We start from the raw sequence: 19,184 nt of genomic DNA, 5'->3' as shown, positions 1-19,184 counted from the left end.
AAAGCACTGACCTTGGATTCAGGAGGGCCTGAGTTCAAATCCAGCCTCCGACACTTATACCCTGGGCAAGTCCCTTAACCCTCATTGCCCTGCCCCCCCCCAAAAGGAAATTATAGTCAACTAGAAGAATTTGAAGAAAATTCAAACTTAAATGGAAGCTGAATAATATAATCTTAAAGAATTGAATGGTTCAAAAGGCCAGTTAAACAAATAATTTTATCAAAGTTTGCAGAAGGTATCCAAAACCGCCCTTAAGGGAAAATGTTGTGAAATCATTTCAATCGTGTCTGACTCTGTTCCCCCATTTGGCATTTTCTTGGCACACATACTGGAATGGTTTGCCATTTCCTTCTCCAGCTCATTTTATAGATGAGGAACTGAGGCAAACAGGATTAAGTGACTTGCCCAGGATAACATAGTGAATGTCTGAAACCAGATTTGAATGCAAGCGGATCAGTTTTTCTGATTTCAGGCCTGGCACTTTATTTTCTGTGTTACCTAGTTGTGCCATCTCTTAAGTATATTTATCAATAAAAGAAAAAAGAAATTGATGAAACTTTAAAAGCTAGAAGCCCTTTCCCCCCAAAAAAAATTCTACAGATATCAATTTGAAAACCAGAAAAAAGATAACTTTTTACATGAGATAATAAAGCTGGGAATTGTTTTTAAAGACTAATAAAATACATAAACCATTACCTAATTTGATAAAATAAGAAAACCAAAATCATTTTAAAAATTCACAACAGGGGGGCAGCTAGGTGGCACAGTGGATAGAGCACCGGCTCTGGATTCAGGAGGACCTGAGTTCAAATCTGGCCTCAGACACTTAACACTTACTAGCTATATGACCCTGAGCAAGTCACTTAACCCCAATTGCCTCACAAAAAAAAAAAATTCACAACAGATGAAGAAAAAATCATTAGAAATGTTTATCCTATTATATGCCAACAAAGCTGATAAATAGATGAAGATAAAGATGCAGCACCATAGCATAAAAGAGCACTGGACTTAGGAATATCTGGGTTTGAATTCTACTTCAAACACACTAGCAATATGATCCTGAGGAAGTCACTCTCTGTGCCTTGATTTCCTCATCAGTAAATTCAGGTGGTTGGCCTCAGTGACTCTAAGATCCCTTCCAACTCTAATCCTATTATACTACTATGAATATTTACAAAATTTTGCAATTTGATTAATGAATATGAAGAAGTCATACATCTCGAAGGAAAAAAACATAGTCTAGATGGATTTGTGTGCACATCCTATCAAATACTCAAAAAACCATTAAATAATATTAAATAAATTTACTTGAAAAAGTTGAAAAAAGTTCATGAGCTTTACCAAATTATTAAGAGAAATATGGCCCAAATGCACAAACCACTTGGAAATTAATCAGAGAAAGAAAGCTATGGACCAGTATCTATAATGGATATTGGATAAAACATTAGCAAAGAATGCAATATATTCAAAAGACCAGATTGGATTTATACATATGAAGTGACCTTACTTAGTCACTCTGACCAAATTGGATTTATACAAAGAATTCAGGGTTGGCTTAATAATGGATCGTTAATTAGCAACAGTCAAAATCCCTTGATTATGTCAAATACAAAAAAAATATATTTTTGGCAAAATACAGTACAGGTTAAAAACATTGAGAAATGGAATCATAAAGTAAACACTGTAAATATGGTAAACTATCTAAAATCAAGAAGTGGCATTATCTCTAGTGGAAAGATACTAGAAGCCTTTTCTTTTCTTTTTGCGGGGCAATGGGGGTTAAGTGACTTGCCCAGGGTCACACAGCTAGTAAGTGTCAAGTGTCTGAGGCTGGATTTGAACTCAGGTACTCCTGAATCCAGGGCTGGTGCTCTATCCACTGTGCCACCTAGCTGCCCCCAGAAGCCTTTTCAATAAAATCAGGAATAAAACAGGAGTGTGAGTTGTCACTGCTTAGCAAAAAGCAAGAATATTGCTATTTTGGAGATCACGTGATGGTTTACTTAAGAGATCCCTAGATATTAAAACAAAATTCATATTGATGCCTAGCAAATTGCTATTGGTTATCCTTTTATATAAATATATATATATATATATATAATTTGAATTTTTGGAAACTTTAGCTGTGATGTCAACTTTAGAAGAAGTATCCCACTTGTACTGTGTTGAGTTGGCATTGTACAGAAATTGACAGTCATATTGGTCTAGAAACGTTAAACTTAACTTTTTTTCCATTTGTACAGGGGTAACACACTGTATTAAATATGTAAGGTCTTATTTACATGGATTTGATTACAGAAACTAATAAAATATTCTCTAAGTCATGTAAAAAAAATCAAACTAGCAAAATGACAGGATATGAAATAAAATCATGATATTAATCTTTTTGTATATCACTAGCAAATCCAAGTGGGAGGACAGAGAGAAGACAATTTCATTCTACATAACTACAACATGTATAAAATATGTGAATCAACCTACCCAGACATTCAGGATCCATATGTAACTACAACTATAAGAGACCCTTTATAGAAATAGACAAATTAGGCGGCAGCTAGGTGGCGCAATAGATAAAGCACCGGCCCTGGATTCAGGAGGACCTGAGTTAAAATCGGGCCTCAGACACTTGACACTAGCTGTGTGACCCTGGGCAAGTCACTTAACCCTCACTGCCCCACAAAAAAAAAAGAAATAGACAAATTATTGGGAAAATGATTATTCATGATTGAACTATACCAATATAATAAAAATAACAAAAACTACCTAAATTCATTTACAGCTTTGGAGGTATAACAAACTACCAAGGAATTGCTTTCTACAACTAGACAAAATACCAATTTATCAAATGGAAATAAGGGCCAAGAATCTCAAGGGGATCAAAGGGGAAAAAGTCTGGATGGGGCCTAACATTGAGGAGGCCCTTCTTGCTAAGGCCAGTGCCTCTACACACATCCTTTATTCAAGCTGCTCCCATCTCCAACAGATTATTCCTACAGTCATTCCTACTCATTTATCTTCACTCTCTTTATCTATTGGCTTTCTCTGTTTCCTACAAACATACTCAGTCTCCCCCATCCTTAATCTTTTACTTGATCCTATAATTCCCACTAGCCTATATTCTCCCTTTTGCAGTCTACTGCTTAATAAGCCACCTAAACTCACTGCCTTCACTTCCTTCTCGTCTTACTTCCAAACTCTTTATAATCTGGCTTTCAACTGTTATCATTCGAGTGACACTGCTCTGTCGAGTGATCTCTAATGATTTTTGCTCACTCTTTTACCTTCTTGACCTATCTGCAGCATTTGACAATTTTTATCATCTACTTCCCTTAGATACTCTCTCCTCCCTGGGTTTTTGTGATGCTCTATCTTGGTTCTCCCATTTGTCTAACTTCAGACTCCTTTGCTGATTCTCCATCGACATTATGCAAACTAATAATTAAGTTTCCCAGGGCTCCATCCTGGGCCTTCTTCCCTTTTTCCCCCTGTAGTATCTTTGTGATCCCATCAGCTCCCATGGATTCAGTTATATATATCTATGCATGTGATTCCCACATTGGTATATATAACCCTAGTCACTCTCATGTACATAATTCCATATCACCAACTGCCTTTGGATATGCCAAATGGCTTTCTCATAAGCATCTCAAACTGACGGTGTCCAGAACAACTCATCTTTTAACCAAACTCTCCCTACCATTACTATTGAAAGCACCACCATCTTTCCAGTCATTCATGTTCACAATCTTGGTGTTATCCTCATCTCCTCATTCTCACTCCATACATCCAATCCATGGCTAAATTTCCCTTCTTTCTTGGATTATTGCAATAGCATTCCAATTAATCTCTGTACATCAAGTCTCTATTCTGATCTATACTCTACCTTAGCTGCTAAAATGATGTTTACAAAGCATATATCTGACCATGCCATGCCCCTACTTAATAAACTAAAATGGCACCTTATTACCTCCAGGATCAAATATCAATCCCTCTGACATTTAAAGTTCTTTCTAAAGAGTCCCCTTCTATCTTCCCAGTCTTCTTATATTTTACTTCCCTTCACATGCTAAATGATCCAACTACACTGACCTACATGCTTTTCCTCAGATATGACACTCTATCTCCCAATGCCACACCATTACAGTGATTGGCCTCCATGCTTAGAACTCTTCCCTACTTACCTCCATGTCTTAGATATCTGGCTCCCATTGACTTGGCTCAAATAATTTATCACCTGCAGGAAGTCTTTCTTAGTTGGCCCAGCTGCTAGTGCCTTCCCATCTAAGATTACCTTCAATCTACTCTGTATATATCTTTTGGGGGGAGGGGCAATAAGGGTTAAGTGACTTGCCCCGGGTCACACAGCTAAGGGTCTGAGGCGGATTTGAACTCAGGTCCTCCTAAATCCATGGCTGGTACTTTATCCACTGCACCACCTAGCTGTCCCCTGTGTATATCTTTTATGTTCTTAGTTATTTACATGCCATCTCCTCCATTATAATGTAAACTCTGTGAAGGCAGGAACTATTTTTGCTTTTTTATCCCCACTACTTACCACAGTGCCTACATCCCTTTTGACTGACTAAATTAATATTCATGACAACTATTTTTTACTGGTTAAAAAAAAAGAAAAGTAGATAAGTGGAAAAGATTAGGCAATCAAGCACCCTAAATAATTGAACATGGCAACTTAATGTGATAAACATGAGGACATCGACTACTAGGTTAAGAATTCTTTATTTGAAAAAACAAACAAAAAAACCTTAGGAAAACAAAAACTGTCTGTGAAAAGTTAGGTTTAGAGCAATATCTTGCACCGTGTCACAAGTTCTAAATGGATACATCATTTAAATATAAAATGTCATTAAAAATCAGAAGGTGGGATAGCTAGGTGGTGCAGTAGATAAAACACTGGCCCTAGATTCAGGGGGACCTGAATTCAAATCTGACCTCAGACACTTAACATTTACTAGCTGTGTGACCCTGGGCAAGTCACTTAATCCTCATTGTCCTACCCCACCCCACCCCCAAAATCAGAAGGTAAGGAAATGCCTTTCATAACTATGGCTAGTAGAAAAATTAATTAAAAGGATAGAGATTATCCCAGAAAATGGGAAACTTCGTTTATATGTAATAAAATTGAAAAAGTTTTGTATGAGAAAAAATAAGGTAATTAGAATTACTAAGCAGTTAACTGGTAAAATTTTCACAGCAAATATTTCTGATAAGGTTTATTATCTAAGAATTGATGCAGTTTCATAAAAGAACACCAACCATTTCCTGATAGTCAATTAGTTAAAGAAAAGTTTCAAATAAAGAAATGGAAGTTGATCAACAGCCAAGTAGAAAAAGAAAATGCTCCAAATCAGTAAATAAGAGAAATGCAAGTCAAAACCATTCTTAGATTCTACATTATATGGCAATTGTAGGAGTGCTGGAAGGAGAGGCACACTACAGTACTGTTGGTGGAGTAGTAAAGAAGTCTGACCATTTTTGAGAGTAGGTAGGAACTATACTCAAAAAGTTATGAAATGGGGGCAGCTAGGTGGTGCAGTGGATAGAGCACTGGCCCTGGAGTCAGGAGGACCTGAGTTTAAATCAGGCCTCAGACACTTGACACTTACTAGCTGTGTGACCCTAGGCAAGTCACTAACCCCAATTGCCTCACCAAAAAAAAAAAAAAAAAAGTTATAAAATGGTACAAATGCTTTGATCCAGTGATGCCATTATCAGGCATACTCCAAAAAGTTCAAAGACAGGGAAAACACTCACAGGTACAAAAATGTTTATAGGAGCACTTGCTTGTAATAACAAAGTGTAATCAAAATGGTGCCCCTAAAGTGGGAAAGAGCTGAATAAATTCTATATAAATGTAATGGAATATGTGCCACACAAAAAAGGAGAAAGTATACAGAGAAACTTGAGAAATTTTATGTCAAATGATGCAGAGTGAAATGAGCAGAACCAGAACAATATCCACGATTACACCAGTAACATAAAGGAACCTAAGTTTGAGAGACTTCAGAACTGTATCAGCATAACCAGTAATTACTTCAAAAGACTTGTTGAGGACTTCTGTGTCACATGAGCAACAAGATTACAGACTAGACATTTTCTCCAATACCCACTTCTTAGACCTCCCTAAAACAGAAATTATGTGCCAAAGACAAAGCAACTGCACCTGTTTCCATTGTCTGGGACACCAAAAATCTAAAGCATGGTTAAAACAAAAACAGTCTGAGGCAGCTAGGTGGAGAAGTGGATAGAGCACCAGCCCTGGAGTCAGGAGGACCTGAGTTCAAATCCGGCTTCAGATGCTTAACACTTACTAGCTGTGTGACCCTGGACAAGTCACTTAAGCCCAATTGCCTCACCAAAAAAAATCCCAGTCCTAGTAACTGACACTCACTGACCTCAGCACCCATCCCCCATTTTACACTCTATCAACAACAAAGCTGCACAAACAGGTCCAAGGAATTCTATACAGGCTTCCATCAAAATTTACCCCTATACCTTGTTTCCCTTCCCTCTTTCTAGTGCTATAGATATCCCAGCCCTAGCCTGTGGAAGTTTTCTTGGGCCTCAGCAGCCAGTTTGGCCACAGTTCTTTAGAAGCAAAAGCCCGGGGGGCAGCTAGGTGGCGCAGTGGATAAAGCACCGGCCCTGGATTCAGGGGGACCTGAGTTCAAATCCAACCTGACACTTAACACTTCCTAGCTGTGTGACCCTGGGCAAGTCACTTAACCCCAACTGCCTCACCCCCACAAAAAAAACCCCAAAACCCCCAAAACAAAAAAGAAGAAGCAAAAGCCTGCTGGGCACTGCAGTGTAGAAGCACTGGTACTGGAAAGCTCTGAACTGTCAATGCTAGAGAAAGCAGGCTCTGAAGTGCTGGTGCCAGTCCAAAGAACTAAAGAAAAGGAGCAGTGGGTCAGGTCGCCAGGAAGGACACTGTGCATGTGGGAAGCTATGCAACATTCAGTGAACCCTGAAGGAAGAGCACAATATTCACCTAGGGCCGATTCTGACAACACAAAACTCAATTGGGGCAGAGACCCAGCTTGGTGAAATGTGAATTGCCTAATGTGGAAGGAGGCTGACACTCTTTGAGATCCAGCCCCCAAGAAAACCACAAAGTGGAGATAGTCAGAAGTTAGCAATAAAGAAAATAATGGGGGTAGAGAGGCTGAAAGTACCAAAGAATTCAGGAAGAAGAAATCACTGAGACCTTGAATATAAACATAAATCAACAGTAAAAACAGTAACAAAAAAAGGAAATATGGCCTAGAAAACAAATTCAGACATCTATGAATAAATACAGCAAAACAAAGGAAAATGATCTATTACTTGATGAGACAGAGGACCCTGTGGAAGTTGAGGAAAACATGGAACCACAAAACACTGTTCTGAGCGGTTTAAAAGAGAAGAGAATTTTTAGAGCAGAATGTATGTCCTACACAATAAAAATAATGAGCAGAATAGAAAAATAATCTGCCATGGCAAGCCTCCCCAAAGAAGCAAGAGAAAATAATGGCTTGGGAATAATGCAAATACATAGAAGTAAAAGACAATCTAGAAGAGGAGCAAAAACAAGAACATTAAAAGAAAATAATATCTATGCAAGCAAAACATATGGATCTTAAAGACAGGATGCACATATTGAGACAAAAAAAATTCCTCTACAACAAGAAAACAAAAGTTTTGAAGGAGACACATTGCCTTAAATTAGTATAGCTTTTAATCAATATGTTATATAACATTGATACTTTCATATACAAACTTTTATTCTTTGTATATTGAAATACTTGTGATTGTCAAGTTCATAATAAAAAAAGATTTTTAAAAGGAAGACTGAATCCTACTTCTGATGCTTACTATGTAGGCAAATCATTTAACCTTTTGTTGGAAAAAATGGCCAAGAATATTCCGCCAACTCTATTTTATTGATGTATATAGCTTTATGGGAGAAACTCATTGCATTAGTTCTAAGAGGGTGTAAACAAAAAGAATCTTTCAAAACAATGGAACAAAGCAGAACTGTAATATTAGAGAAATAGAATCAAGGGATGGGAGCAGCAGAATCAAATGATGGTTTCTCAATTGAGAAAAGGTCACATATGAAAAGGTAGGTTTCAGATGAAGAAATTCAAGCTATCTATAGTCATATGAAAAAAATGTTTTCAAATACTATTGATCAGAGAAATGCAAATTAAAACAATTCTGAGGTACCACCTCACATCTATCAGATTACCTAATATGACAAAAAAGGAAAACAATGAATGTTGAAGAAGATGAGGGAAAACTGGAACACTAATGCATTGTTGGTGGAGTTGTGAACTGATCTAACTATTCTTGAAAACAATTTGGAACTATGCCCAAAGGACCATAAAACTATGCATACCTTTTGACCCAGCAATACCACTACTAGATCTGTATCCCAAAGAGATCATAAAAATGGGAAAAGGACCCACATGTACAAAATATTTATAGCAGCTCTTTGTGGTGACAAAGAATTGGAAATTGAAAGGATGTCCATCAACTGGGGAATGGCTGAACAAGCTGTGGTATATGAATGGAATGGAATACTATTGTGCTGTATATAAGAAATGATCAGGGGGCAGCTAGGTGGTGCAGTGGATAGAGCACTGGCCCTGGATTCAGGAGGACCTAAGTTCAAATCCGGCCTCAGACACTTGACACTTACTAGCTGTGTGACACTGGGCAAGTCATTTAACCCTCATTGCCCTGCAAAAAATAGAAAAGAAAAGAAAAAAGAAATGATCAGCAGGCAAATTTCTGAAAAACCTGGACTTATACGAACTGATGCTGAGTGAAATAAGCAGAAACAGAAGAGCATTCTATACAGTAACAACAATATTGTGTAATGTTCAACTGTGATAGACTTAGCTCTTCTCAGTAATACAGTGATCTAAGACAATTCCAAAAAACTCATGATGGAAAATGCTCTCTACATCCAGAAAAAGAACTATGGGGTCTGAATATGGATGAAACCATACTATTTTCACTTTTTTTTTTCTTTCTCATGGTTTTTCCCTTGTGTTCTGATCCTTCTTTAACAACATGACTGGGGGCAGCTAGGTAGCACAGTGGATAAAGCACCAGCCCTGGATTCAGGAGTACCTGAGTTCAAATCCAGCCTCAGACACTTGACACTTACTAGCTGTGTGACCCTGGGCAAGTCACTTAACCCCCATTGCCCCACCAAAAAAAAAAAAAAAACACAAACAAAAAAACCCAACATAACTAGTGTGGAAATATGTTTAACATTAGTGTACATACATAACATATCAGATTGCTTGATGTCTTGGGAAAGGAGGATGGAAGGGAGGGAGGGAGAAAATTTGGAACTAAAAATCTTACAAAAATGAATGTTGAAAACTATCTTTGGGGGCGGCTAGGTGGCGCAGTGGATAAAGCGCCGGCCCTGGATTCAGGAGTACCTGAGTTCAAATCTGGCCTCAGACACTTGACATTTACTAGCTATGTGACCCTGGGCAAGTCACTTAACCCCCATTGCCCCGCAAAAAAAAAAAAAGAAAACTATCTTTACATGTACCTGAAAAAATACTATTAAGAAAAAAAGAGAATCAAATGATGGAAGATTCAGTACTGGGAAGCAAAAAAGGAAACAATGAATCTATAGAGGTGTTAACCAAAATAAGGGGGGGGGGGGAAGGAAAAATGCTGAGGCATAGCAAGCTCTGTTGAAACCTCGGATCTATTCAGAGAAAGATAAAATAATGGATTATCAACAACTACACAAAATATACAAGCCTATTTTCCTAGAGTTCTCTATGGCTTCAACACATAAGCTCTCCAGAGCCCTTTGCAGAATGCTGTTTCTAGAAGTACAACAAAATATTGGGTCCAGAATCCTAGACTTTGACTTTTGATCCAACTGTATTGGAGTCTCACCTTTCTCATCTTTTAAATGGGGATAATACTGCCTATAAAAACTTGCTTCACAGGGGAATTGTGAGAGTCAAAGTAGATCATGTTTGGAAAGCACTCTGTAAAATTTAGTTGGTATATCAGTGTCAGTTATTGGGGCAGCTAGGTGGAGCAGTGAATAGAGCACCGGCCCTGGATTCAGAAGGACCTGAGTTCAAATCCAGACTCAGACACTTGATATTTACTAGAAGTGTGACCTTGGGCAAGTCACTTAACCCTCATTGCTCCACCAAAATATTAAAAGATAAATAAATGTCAGTTATTCAACTAATATTTTAAAAACATATACACAACCAACAACTTACCATGATTCCAATCAGAAACTCCCGGGGCAGCTAGGTGGTGCAGTGGACAGAGAACCGGTCTTAGAGTCAGAAGTAACTGAGTTCAAATCCGGCCTTAGACACTTGACACTTACTAGCTATGTGACCCCAGACAAATAAGCCCAATTGCCTCACTCCCTCCCCCCCAGTCAAAAACTCCCTTCTGAATATTAGGAATAATACATGATAAATAACATAAACTTGGAATCTATATATGTATATAAAATAAATATTGATGACATAACAAGAGCATTACTTATAATGTTCCTCTAAAAGAAAGTCACTTGCTGACTAAAAGAGAACAAAATTATAGCCTCCTAAAATAGCAAAAGAAATTTATCATCCTTCATTTTTATTCATTCTGCATAGTGTCTCATATCACTGAAGTGCTCCATGTATATGGCTTTATTCCACCTAATTGTGTCTCACACCATTAGTTTTCTCATGATGTTGTCATCCCTTTGCCAGATTTTTAGTTTGAATAATAGTCATTGCCAGGATCCCAACTTTCCAGGGCCCCCAGGGTGCTCGTGTGTGTGTGTGTGTGTGTGTGTGTGTGTGTGTGTGAGCGAGCGCACACGCACGTGCTGAGCATTCTGTGGGCCAACATCAGCCTGGCCTGATCACAAGCCATAGCTAGTCATGGTGCTGGGAAAGCCCCCCAACTGCCATGTGGTTGCTCCTCTTAATGATATTCCTGTCAATGATGAGCAGGATATTGGCCCATCCCGCAATCCCACCAATGAGCAGGCTGCTTTCACAATTCATGGGAATGAACCAGGGCGGGAGAATGGAAGGAACTTCCTGTCCCTAAAAAGGTGGAGCCTGAGGATGATGTGCTGGATTTCCTGTCAGGTGTTTTGCTACCATGAACAAGAAAATCTTTGGTGTCCTCTTCTTATCCAACGGATGACATTTTGAAGCCCCCCCTTACTATAAACATGACCATGGTCCTGGAACCAGAAGAAAAGCCACCAAATGTCAATGAAGTCCCTGACTACTATGAAGATATTGTACCTTAGGGAAACAGAAGTTAAATGTAAGCCTAAAAAGTAGGCTACATGAAGAAGCAACCAGACATAACCAACAGCATGAGGGCTCTCTTGGTGGACTAGCCAGTAGAGGTAGGGAAAGAATAGAAGCTCAAGAATGAGACTCTACACTTGGCTGTGAACTTTTTGTATTGTTTAGTAGTTTTCAGTTGTGTCCAACTCTTCATGACCCCTTTTGGGGTTTTCCTGGCAAAGATATGAGGTGTTTTCTATTTCCTTTTCCAGCTTATCTTACAAAAGAATTGAGGCAAACAGGTTTCAGTGACTTGCCCAGGGTCACACAGATAGTAAGTATTTGAGACTGGATCTGAACTCAGGTGTTTCTGACTCTAGGTCTGGTGTTCTATCCACTGGACCACCTAGCTGCCTTACTTTATCAATAGATTCCTCTCCTCAATGCTAGTACTGTGGGGAAAACTTCAACAGATTGGACTGTTGCCATGTTCCTAGCCTCAAAGTTTGAAAAAAATCCATCTACCAGAAGTGGTCAAGTTTGTGTACATCATAGATGATACATACTAAAAAGTATGTCTTGAGAATGGAGCACCTGATCTTGAAAGTGCTTGCTTTTGACCTCACAGCACCAACAGTCAACCAGTTTCTCACATGGTATGTTTTGCATCAGCAGCAAGCAAAAAAAAAATTTTTTTTTTGTAGGGCAAAGAGCATTAAGTGACTTGCCCAGGGTCACACGGCTAATAAGTGTTAAGTGTCTGAGGCTGGATTTGAACTCAGGTACTCCTGAATCCAGGGCTGGTGCTTTATCTACTGTGCCACCTAGCTGCCCCCAAGCAAGCAAATCTAAAGGGTTAAGTTTAATTGATGTGGACACATATCTGAAATATTTACCATCAGTTACTGGGTGAGCTGTCATGACACTCTATGCAATCACTGGGAAAAATTGATCTGAATCATGAATCCAAAAAACAGGATGTACTCTGGAAAGTCTTAAGCCATGTTTTATGGATCTCTACTAGACATACCTCAAAGCAGCACAGCATACACAATAATCTATATGAGAAAAATATAAGAAAGCAAAGTACCATGACTTATCCCTCAACAATCCTGCAGAAACGCTGAACTTATAGAGAGCAAGAGACTCTGGTTGAAAGTTCAATAGAACCTGTACCGTACAGTTTTCATCGTGGTCCTAGGTTTATTCACAAAGAATTGCAAGTTATGATCAATTATAGATTATGAAATACCTTTTTTATTTTTTATGATTTTAAATGTAAATCTTTTGTATGTGCAATTGCCTTGTATATTTAGCTGTAGATATAAAGTGGTTTTGTTTATGCATAGTGAATATTAACCCCATACCTCAGGATAAGAATTAATTTGGTGAACTCAATTGGTCACTTCTAACACACATACACATGTACAGCTATGTTTGTATATATCTGTATTATATATGCAAGTTTATATACGTATACACATGTGTGTACATATATATCCATCTATGTGTAGTTGTTTTTGAGTCATTTTCAGTTGTGTCCAACTTCATGAACACTTTTAGGGTTTTCTTTGCAAAGATATTGGAGTGGTTTGCCATTTCCTTCTCCAGCTCATTTATACACACATACACACACACACACACACACACACACGTAATCATGCATAAAGGTGGATATAAAGTTTAATCCCCCCTCCTCCTCAGAACCCTCTTCTCCCCTTCTTTTCTCACATCACTAAGATGTCTTCTATCACTATCTCTTCCTTCATGAAGTGGACCCTTTTCCTGCCAAGACATACCCTCCACATGCATAAATAATTCCATTCCCATCTTCTCTGATAGACTGTCCATTCTACCATTCCTACTCTCCCACTAATGTTCCTACTGATTGCTTTCCTACTACCTCCAGACAAGCCCATTTCTCCCCTATCCAAAAAAATAAAGCAAAACAAAACTATTCACTTTATCTAACCATACCCATTAGCCATTTCCTACATCTCCCCTCTCTTTGGTGGCTAAATTCCTTGAGAATACTATCTTTTGTTTCAAGGCCTACATGTGGCAAAGGCTTGCCTGATCTAACTGGAAAGGATTTTACTGTTTTGGGTTTTTTTTTTTCCATTCTATGCATGTTAGTCTCTACATACATACAGCCCTGAGGGCTCCATATCACAGATGAGGAAATTGAAGCAAGTAGAGGTAAAGTGACTTGCTTAGTGTCTGTATTTGAACTCAGGCCTTCCTGAATCCAGATCCTCAAGTGCTCTATCAACTGCATTACCCAGATGCCATATTTTATTTAGCCCATTTAATAGAATTTTTTTTCAGAGGCCCTTTATTTTTTTTTTATTTTTAGTGAGGCAATTGGGGTTAAGTGACTTGCCTAGGGTCACACAGCTAGTAAGTGTTAAGTGTCTGAGGCCAGATTTGAACTCAGGTCCTCCTGACTCCAGGGCCGGTGTTCTATCCACTGCGCCACCTAGCTGCCTCCAGAGGCCCTTTATTGATGATAACTTTTGTGCCATGGTAAGAATGTTTACTATTTCTATCTTTTTCCATTGAGGAGTTCTTCATGCCCTAACACATAATCAATTTTTGTAATGGTGTCATGCAAAAAAATATGAGAAAGTCAAGACTTTTCCCCAGTCTTATTCAGTAATCACCAGAGACCTATCATATCTAACTTTTGTAAAATAGTATTTTTATTTGTTTGTTTTTTGGTAAGGCAACTGGGGTTAAGTGACTTGCCCAAGGTCACACAGCTAGTAAGTGTTAAGTGTCTGAGGCTGGATTTGAACTCAGGTCCTCGTGACTCCAGGGCCGGTGTTCTATGCACTGCGCCACCTAGCTGCCCCCGTAAAATAGTATTAAGGTCCATAACTGAAAGGTGAACAATGAGGTCCCACACTATCATAGTATTGCTGTCTATTTCTCTGATTCAATTTGCTTATTCTTACTACTTGGTACATTTATGACATTTCATCATACAGCACTGTATAGTGGATAGAAAGTTGTCCTCAAAGCCAGGATGATCTGCCTTCAAGTCTTGCCTTGTGACATACTAGCTAAGCAAATCATTTAACTTCCTCGAGCTGTAAACAGTTCTCTAATTTGCAGAGTTCTTAACCTGAATGAGTATTTTGGAGTTTTCTTTAACAATGAAATTATAGATCTACTCCCTATCTCTATGACTTCATTATCTATCATGCCTCTAAGTGTAAAAGTTTCCTTATCTCTCTTTTTTTGTTTTTTGTTGGGTGTTAAGTGACTTGCCCAGAGTCATACAGCTAGTAAGTGTTAAGTGTCTGAGGCCAAATTTGAACTCAGGTCCTCCTGATTCCAGGGCCCGTGCTCTATCCACTGCGCCACCTAGATGTCCCCTCCTTATCTCTTACAACCACGTTTGCTTTGCATTTTTTAGACTGAGATCATAAAGGCTACTCTTTTTTAGATTCATCAGACACATCAAATTCTGCTCTACCTCACTTTAACTTGTGTGAATAGTTTTAAATATTTCTTGTAAACAACTTGTTAGATTTCTAATTCTAGCAAGTCTCACACTGTCTGATTTCTACCCTCATTTTATAAGCAAGTTCATCCAATTCACAACTATGTTCATCACTCCATCATCTTTTTGTGTCCTCTGACCCCTTTACAAAAAAAGGGTGGGGTGGGTGGGAGATCTACACTAGTCCTCTGCAATTAGTGGTTTTATCCAACTTTTCTTTCCTCTTCCCTCAACCCAGAAGGGCTAATACTTTTTTTTAATCTTACCTCCATTGTTGAAATTTGTGTTAATGGTTTCCCATGACTATTTCCAACTTTACCCTCTTTTAGACTCTTCCCCTGATGCGGCCTATTTCTCTGTTAAATGTACACCAAACTCTTGTGTGCTTGTACCATTTTGGTCTGATTCTGAGAAGAGGTTCTACCTCCATGTCTGTATATTGCTTTTGGCATATCCCAATTATGAATAGTAAATTCTTCCATCTTCCTCTTTATTCCCTAATAATTCTTTCCTCACCTCCCTTTTTTCTTTAAAAAATCAACAAAATCACACAAGTCCTATTTGTCTTTTTTTTTCAACTCTTAGTGAGTGTTAAAGATAGCTGTATTCTTTTTTTTTTTTTTTAGTGAGGCAATTGGGGTTAAGTGACTTGCCCAGGGTCACACAGCTAGTAAGTGTCAAGTGTCTGAGGCCGGATTTGAACTCAGGTACTGCTGACTCCAGGGCCAGTGCTCTATCCACTGAGCCACCTAGCTGCCCCAAAGATAGCTGTATTCTAAAGAATTCTCGGGCAGCTAGGTGGCACCAGTGGATAATGCACTGGCCCTGGATTCAGGAGGACCTGAGTTCAAATCTGACCTCAGACACTTGACACTTACTAGCTGTGTGACCCTGGGCAAGTCACTTAACCCTCTTTGCCCTATTAAAAAATAAATAAATAAAAAAGAATTCTTGAGTTCTCTTCTCCCCCCTAGTAAAAAGTAGTTCCATGACATTACTTCTATCTTTCAGATCACTCATATGCAGTTACCTTTCTAGGTTTCTCTTGTCTCTGATGTTTGTTTCAAAGATTTATTCATTTCTGATCTTTTAATCAGGAAAGTAAGTCTTCTAGAGTAAGAAAGATTCATTCTTCCCCTTCCTTCCCCCCATCATAGGATAACTAAAGTTTTGAAGGATGTTATTCTTGTTTGTAAGCCTTTTAGAATATTGAGTTCCCAAATTTCCTTTATAGCATATTCTTCTATGACTGGTACTTGAGCTTTTCGGATTCTTACAAGTTTTTTCTTTAACCTGGATGTTAACCTGGATTTTGGCTGTGATATTCTTGAATGTTTTAAATTTGGGTTTCTTTTGAGGGTTGGTTGGTAAATTCTATTTTCACCTTGCCCTGGGGTTCTAATGATTCTGGACAGTTTTAACTATAGTGTTTATTTTGCAGAGTACTTTTAAATTATCTCTTCCCATCCTCTGTTAGATGTTTTGATAACAGATTTCTCCCTTTTTCTTCTAATTTTTCAGTCTTTTATTTAACTTTTTGTCTCATTTCCCTGTCCTATTTTTTAGATAGTCCATCACTTGGATAAACTTTCTTTTCTTTTTCTTTTGTCCTGTTTCCCATTTTTTCCCTTAGTGCTCTAAATTTCTTTCTTTTTTTTTTTTTTAGTGAGGCAATTGGGGTTAAGTGACTTGCCCAGGGTCACACAGCTAGTAAGTGTTAAGTGTCTGAGGCTGGATTTGAACTCAGGTACTCCTGACTCCAGGGCCGGTGCTCTATCCACTGCGCCATCTAGCTGCCCCTTAAATTTCTTTTTAAAAAGTGTTTCATGGGAGCAGCTAGGTGGTGCAGTGGATAGAGCACAGGCCCTGGAATCAGGAAGACCTGAGTTCAAATTTGGCCTCAGACAATACTTACTAGCTGTGTGACCCTGGGCAAGTCACTTAACCCTCATTGCCCCACCAAAACCAAGATACAAAACAAAACAAAAAGTGCTTCATTTCCTATAGCCCCTTTAGAAATCCCTGTAACCAAGGCATTAAATAAGGCTCTACTTGTGGAGTTACTCTCCTGAATTTACCTCTAGGGATTCTATTTAACTAATAGTATTTCTTCTCTATATTAGGACTTATTTTTTTCTTTACTCATATCTTCAGTCTAAGTGCCAGGTTCTGTTTCCTATAGGGTGGCTGGTTCCAGGTCTCTTTCCATACCCTCTACTGCAGCACTAACATGAGATAAGGAACTGGAGTTAAAACCTGCCTTCTGGTTGTCCAAATGCATGTGATGGTCTCAGTCCAATCCCTCTTCTTGTGTCCTGAAAAGACCCAACTAGATATGAGAATGCTCTTTGTCTCCAGGGGAGAGATCTCATATTGCTGCCTTGGCTCCTTGGGTCTGCCCTGCTGTACTCCAAAAGGCCAGGAAGGGATATAGCATAGACTTTAAGCTATCTTTACAAGACAACTCCAGCTTCAGATAACCCTAACCAGAACAGCAGCAGGCTTTCGGCCACCTTCCTAGATGTAAAATGAGTATTCCTAATTTAGTTTCACTGAACTGTTGCTTCATTTGGTACTCAAATTTTCTTGGGATATTTCTCGAAACTGGGCTTAGCCCAAAACTTTCACATCATCATTTTTGCCATAAGTATGGTTATTAAGTGTTAACTTGTTAAGTTTGGTTCATTACCTTACCATGTCAAGATCTGGATCTTGAGATGTCATCCCTTGGTTATTTTCATCAATGCAATGATCCAAGATAACTCTGAAGGTCTTATGAAAAATGCAGTCCATCTACAGAGAGAAAACTGATGGTATCTGAATACAGATTCAAGCATAATTTTTTTTGTTAGTTCCTTTTATCTTTTTAAAGTTTTGTTTTTGTCTGTTTTCTTTTACAACCTGGCTAATGTGGAAATGTTTTGCATGACTGCTCATGTATCTTATACTGAATTGCTTGAGTTCTTGGGGGGAGGGGGGGTAGAGATAATTTGGAACACAAAGTTGTTGTTTTTTTTTTAATTGATGTCAAAATTTGTATTTTACATGTAATTTGGAAAAATAAAATTCTAAATAGAGACGTCAGTGTGTTAGCCATCCTTCCAAGTTTCAATTTCAGGTAATCTCCAAATTTGACAAAAAGAGCATCCAGGGATAATTTGATGATTTGACAGAATATAGTATGGTGCTCCCAATTCAAGAAAAAAAATAGTGAAGGGGCACTGATAGCCTAGTTCTCTCTTGGTTAGGTGGGTATATATATGACAGTAAGCACCTCTCTAAGTTGTTTCTTCTTAATAGAATATAATTTCCTTGAGAGGGCAGAGAACTTAATTTTTGTATTTATATTCCCAGAACCTAGCCTGGCAGAAGAGTGGTTGGCACAAGTACATGTGGTGCTTAATAAATGCTTTTTCACTCATTCATTTATCTACCAGGTACTAATTACTGAGCCACAGTTAACATCTGAAATCCTTTGGACAAGGCTGAATTGGGATGACATGGGGATAAGTATTTATATAGTGCCTACTATCAGCCAGGTATTGTGCTGCTTTACAATACTCTCATATCTAATCCTCACATGTTGCAGGATAGGTATTATTATCCCCATTCTACAGTTAAGACAACTAAGGCAGGGGCAGCTAGATAGCGCAGTGGTAAAGCACCGGCCCTGAATTCAGGAGTACCTGAGTTCAAATCCGGCCTCAGACACTTGACACTTACTAGCTGTGTGACCCTGGGCAAGTCACTTAACCCCCATTGCCCAGAAAAAAAAAAAAACCCACCAAAACAAGACAACTAAGGCAGGTAGATGTTGTAACTTTCCCAGAGTCACAAAACTGCTGTGTCTCAAGGGCAGGTGTTCATAATTCCAGGCCCAGAGCTCTATCCACTATGCCACCTAGCTATTTCTAGGCAGCTCTAGAGAAATCACAGGGCTAAAGGGCAGATGTTCTGACAATGAGAACAGAACATCATCCAAAAAGTATAAGGCTATGAACCTGACAAAATTCCAGAATGTATTATTAGTGCGTACATTAGAGTCCACATTACTGTACAATGGTTAGTGATTATGTAGAAAAGTGATAGAACAAATAAAACCAGTGAAAGCTAGTGTGCCTTCATCAAAAAAGGCATGGCAGGGCAGCTAGGTGGCGCAGTGGATAAAGCATCAGCCCTGGATTCAGGAGGACCTGAGTTCAAATCTGACCTCAGACACTTGACACTTACTAGCTGTGTGACCCTGGGCAAGTCACTTAACCCTCATTGACCCACTAAAAAAAGAAAAGAAAGGAAAAAAAAGGCATGGCAGACTATCTTTTTTTTTTTTTAAAGAGTTACTGAACTGGATAGCATTAATTGTTCAATTTCACCTC

The 19,184-nt window shown here is 38.6% G+C and overlaps 1 pseudogene; it reads left to right on the top strand.

The window, feature by feature from the left end:
- Positions 1-10,937: 10,937 nt before the first annotated feature.
- On the top strand, positions 10,938-12,793 carry LOC122748328 (annotated as a pseudogene).
- Positions 12,794-19,184: the final 6,391 nt, after the last annotated feature.

Source organism: Dromiciops gliroides, chromosome 3 (assembly GCF_019393635.1).
Source record: "Dromiciops gliroides isolate mDroGli1 chromosome 3, mDroGli1.pri, whole genome shotgun sequence".
Lineage (NCBI taxonomy): Eukaryota > Metazoa > Chordata > Mammalia > Microbiotheria > Microbiotheriidae > Dromiciops > Dromiciops gliroides.
Note: the sequence above shows the minus strand (reverse complement) of the source record. Positions and strands in the feature narration are given on the sequence as shown.